The following is a 5,516-nucleotide window of genomic DNA, read 5'->3' on the forward strand; positions in this document are numbered from 1 at the left end:
GACTATCAGCAGCTACAGCTGGTGTTTGGTTGTGTGACATCTAGTGGCTTCACAGGGAATAAACAAATCCCCAAATCACTGCCTCCCCCAGGGGGTTTCCAGGAGCCCCCAGGGGTCCTTGTGGGGCTCTGGGTTCCCTCCTGCACTATGAGTATTAATATAAACGTTTATTTTCAGCGACGCTGACACACCTGCAGAGGAGGCAGACATCAGAATGAATGTTTCTCTGACAAAACGGTGACTGAGAGAGGCCCCAGTGGACCTACATCTAGCTGTAACATTTGCTTTAGAGCAGGTGAAAGGCATAATCTGGGGCGTTAGTGGATCCTCCTGTAAGTGCCGACACACTGACGGGTTTGACCTTTATTCTCCTGGTCGCTGCACGCTCCTGTGTGCCCCTGTAGACTCATTATAAAGGCTGCAGCTATCAAGAAGCAGAGTCGGAACAATACAGCAAGTGCTTTCAGGTCAAATGACATAAAACAGGCATGAGGTTATTTATACAGATGCTTGCGCTGCAGATTTAGAAGAAGATACAGGTTTTAGTGGAGCATAATGTGGCTTTCGTCACAAGATAAGGCAGCGCTTTCTCTTCTGGATCTCTTTGTCTGCGTGTCTTTGAAGACACTTTGATTCAAAAATTAGACTGACATCAGGTCGGATTAACGTCTGCCCTCCAGAATTTAATTGAAACTTTCTGGGTCATGGGGCAGAGAAAACAAGCTGGAAACACTGAGGTAGAGTCACATTTTAAAGGTGCACTGTGTAGTTCTGAGGAAGACATTTTAATCGGAAGAGAAAGATCTTCATTGACTGATGTTTTATGCCTAAATGAATTAAATAAACAAACTGACCTTAAAAGACAACATCATTTCATAGTGTTTTACTTTGTTCATATGTGGCGGACCCTGCCACCTTTCCCAGCTTCAAACAGTGTTCTGAGGACCTTATTTTCCTCTGAGAACTGTTTGTTTATTCACTTATGAAAAAAATAATATAACTTGCATACTTAAAATAACAACTTCCCAATCATTGTGATGGTACATGATGGTTTTCAACACATAACATTGTTATGTTGTAATGAGACACCTGGGATATGTATTTATGACAGTGGTGTTGCACACAAAATGCCAATTTCTCTACATAATGTTTGTTTCATAAAAAAAATGTATCAAATGACAGGGTGACAGTGTGAACGAGGTTGCTCAGAGTTAAATTACACAGAATTATCACCTGAATCTGCAGCTCCCTTCAGCGTCAAAGAGCTTTATGCAGGCAGCTATTTTCAGAGAAAAAGCTCTGACAGATCTGCTGTACAACACCTGCTCAACACCAAACACCAGGCACACAGTCTGTGACGATACGGTGAACAGAGCGGAGTGGATATTTCCCTCAAGAGTTGGTAGAGACCAAAAACAGAGCGAAAAGAGATTGAATATTGGACTGTAATTCATCAGGTGAAGAGAAACAATGCTGCCCCCAAGAGGCCAAAAAACAGTTGTCTGTTTACACTAGAGTGCGACTCGGGCAACATTTTTCAGACTCCAATCGAGTCCTAGAGAGGACTAACCAAGCCCAACCTGAACTCGACAGCTCTGATGTATGTTCGTTAATGTGTTACCCCTGTTCTACCCATAGTTACAGCTTGCTTATCTACCCTTAATACAGACATGCACAGTGTAGATTGCTGTGAAAAGGCATTGTTTTATGCACATATTTAAAATGAAAATAACATATACACATATTTCATATCTGTGATGTGACCTAAGCTGGACATCATTTATACAATTTTTGTTTGAATCTGACCCATCCTGAAAGGTTCGAATAGGGTATCCACGCTCTGATTTACACATTCAGCAATAATTGAACAACGTTTGCATTCATTTGAAGTCTTGTTTGTTTCCGCATGATCATTATTCATTATCCTTTAAGCTCTGTTTGTCTCTCTGCTGAATCCTGACAACAAATATTTAGCTGTTAAGCTGCTGAAGGCTGTGCTACGTTCACCAAGGTGCTAAGGAACTATTCACCTTTTTTTCTAGTCCCCATGATACCTTGAGCAAATTATGGGTGTTACTTCTGGCGCATCCAGTTTCTTAACTGTTGTCCATGGTAACAGGATGCTGATCGTCATTCCTAGAGTCATCGGTACTGCGAATAATTCATTCATTAAGATCTAGGTTAGCAACTTTATAGAGTTACTAATACTTACACAATTGTAATTGCTTGGCCAACTTGACTAATACTTCTAAAGCCCCAGGAAACTTGTGGATAGATGAGGGTTGGGATGACGAGCAATACCCTCGTCCACTGTTGAGAACTAAGCCCTCTACCATGGAAACATCCTGACTTAAATGGTCACTGCACTTGTCGATGATGTTAATTTTCTTATTAAACAAGCTCAGTTAACATCAGGCGCTCAGTTACATTGTGTTTCTTGTCTGCGGTCCGCTTTCCTTCAACTTTGCTGTTGAATTTGCATTTTCTCAGCTCAGCTAACTTTGTTTCAAGCTTCTGAGGCTGGACACAAATATGTTAAGAACATGTGGTGCAGAGACAAAGGCACTTTTAAACCTGGAACGAGGACGGCAGGGATGAGACAGTGGCTCTCTTCACTGGTGACGGGAGCCAGAGTGTTCTCAGTTGGCCGGGACATTTCGAGTGTGCGACAGAGGGAAGCTTTGGAGGATTCAGTTGTGAGCTGGTAAACAAACGCTGCCTTACTGCAACCCTGAGGTGACAAGCGACTGTACCACATATATCAGAAACATATGGCAAACCCAGCCCCCACCCCCCAAAATGTCACCATCCATCGATATGTTTTGTTCTGTGGACATCGCCTGTGGGTTTGTCACTATAAGCAACACCTTTCACATTACACATATTACACACTTTGATCCATTTGTGATATATAGCAACTTTGGCACACAGGATGTCACCCACGCAATGTGAATGTGAAACCAACCCCTTTGTTTCGCTCTCACCTGCCAGTCCAACACATCTGTTCTGTTTGCTCATCTAACTTCAGTCATGCTGTCTCCCCAGCAGGTGGCAACAGAGCTCTTTGCATTTCCCAGACGAGGAGAAGCAACAACTTCATATATTCACTGTGCTCTTTTTTATTCTCCATGTACGTCTTCATCTTTGTGCAAAGCTTGTCTTTTGTCAACCTGTGTGAGGAGCCACTCAGTGTGACTCTTGTCCTCTCTGTCACACTGGAAAGCACAGATAGACGTCGTCGAGGTCCTAATGAACAGAGTGTACTGTCAATTTATAAAATCACCCCTTCACTTTCATTTTTTGGGATACGATCATCCAGACACTATTACCTGGGGACAAAATGTACACTGAGACTTGAACAGAACAGAAATACTGTATCAATGAGTCCTCTTCTGTAAATCATCTCCTTTCAAGTAGTTGGCATGTTATTCAGGGCATCCAGTTCCAGCAGCCTGAATTACTGCCTTTCACACGTGCCATCTTATCCAAGCCGCCACCACGGCGGGTGACATGGCTGTCACGTGTTGACACTTTATGGGGTTCAGCTGTGATGCTGTACTTCTACATACAAGAGTCTTGCCCAGTATTATGAGTAGGAAGGGATGCTTATTTTAACACTCAGCATCAGGTAAATCACTCAGCTGCTTTTTTACTGGCTGTGAGGGCGCAATTAGCGTCAAGTGCGTCTTCAGTGGGTCGAGCTTGCGTGAGGAAAGAGCTGCGTGGAACTTTGTTGCTATATGTTTGTAGTTACAGCAGACACACACAGTGGGTTGGCACTCATACTGTGACGCACTATTTTTCTTTCTTTTACTCCATGTTTTGATTTGTTTACGACGTGAACAACTCCCAATCCTCTCTGACAGAAGAGTTTGTTTGCAAAATCAATACACAGAATTCTTAAAATGAATAAAACAGCATCAGATTGATTGATATTCCCTTGAGATTCACAATAAAAAAAGCACAACTCCAGAAAATAATAATAATAATAATAATAATAATAATAAAAGAGATAACTCATCATAACAATCCAAAAAACAGTTGACTGATATTCGCTGGAGTGCAAAAAAGACAACAAGATTTGGGAAAAACAAATCTAAACAAAAGTACTTGCACTTCAGAATCAGCTCAGGTCAAATTCACAGTTTTTTTTTATTTCAGAAAGACTTCAGGTGACAAAACACCACACAGCCATTTATGATACTTCTTCAACTCTGCAGTAGTTATGGCAACAGATATTCTGTATTAGTTGCCATGTTCACAAAGTAAACAAAAACATGGCGGCCTTGTTAAACAGCAATCTACCAAGAATCTGTGCTTACGTGTATTTTTGATTCGCCACCACAACCAGGGGTGTAACACAAAATCCTGCACCCTGCGCATTCTCTCAGGGGCCCCTATGTCTTCATGGGCCCTCTCACATTAGGCCATTGTATACTTCCCATTTTTGTCTGTGTTGGTCTAAACACGTCTTTGGCACGGCGGAAATGCTACCATCAGAATACTAACAGGCCTAACCTGTTCAGTTTATTATGTTAGCATGCTAATCATCACTACACAGTACAGCTGAGGCTTAAAGGTCATATTGATAACATTTTCAGTGGTATTGAGATATTTCTGTCTCGACCAAAGTGGTGGACTGAGCAAAGACCAACTAAGCGACATTGTCTGTCATAGTTTGTGTAGCTAAAATAAACAACAGAGTGAAAAGATTAAAAGATTAAATGCTTTAGACAGGCTGAATCAGTGTCACTCTGATGATTGTTATTGCCATGCTTTCCCCCCTTTGCACTGTATCATAATACCAGGCATGAGTACTGTTTGCACAATCTGTCAGATTAGCAAATAGGAATCTGGTGTTGTGTTTATATCCACACACTGGCACGTGACTGACATGAGATCAGCTGCTTTTAGACATTCATTGCTCTTCATAGGTCAATAAACACGCAACCTGTGGTGTTTGTCATAGTGGCTGAGTACAAAGCTGACCTTCCTACAAATCCAATTACCTTGTCACTATGGAAGCCACACAGTTATTGCCACACACAGTCTCCATTATTTCTCACTTATTATCATGTGGCATTGGCAAAACCTGCGCACGTCACTATTTCCCGTGGCTTTCTTGAGCTCCACACCGAAAAAAACGGACTTGAATCATTGCTATGTGCATCACTTAATAACCTCATAACTGCCAGCTGAGTTTATGAAGATGATGTGTTATGGGAATAAACACACTGCTGGTGGAGGCAGGGTTCATACATAGTGCTCATTCAACTCTACAAACATCTTCTTTGGCTCATCGCTGCTCTTCCCAGAATATTTCACGGTGAACTCTGACCTCAAGAACCCCCTGAAGGTAATGACGCTAGGGCCAGACTCCAAACTGTGTGGAGTCATACGGGTGGTTGTGGGGGGTCTCTTAATGAGGCTGCAAATACACAGGCAAGTTTTTGGATGGCCTTGCCTGAAGCACATATTTTCATTTTATTCCATTTTGCTCTTTAAATTCTATTTTA

The sequence above is a fragment of the Pagrus pagrus genome (genome assembly GCF_965226575.1).
Source record: "Pagrus pagrus genome assembly, chromosome: 12".
NCBI classification, from domain to species: domain Eukaryota; kingdom Metazoa; phylum Chordata; class Actinopteri; order Spariformes; family Sparidae; genus Pagrus; species Pagrus pagrus.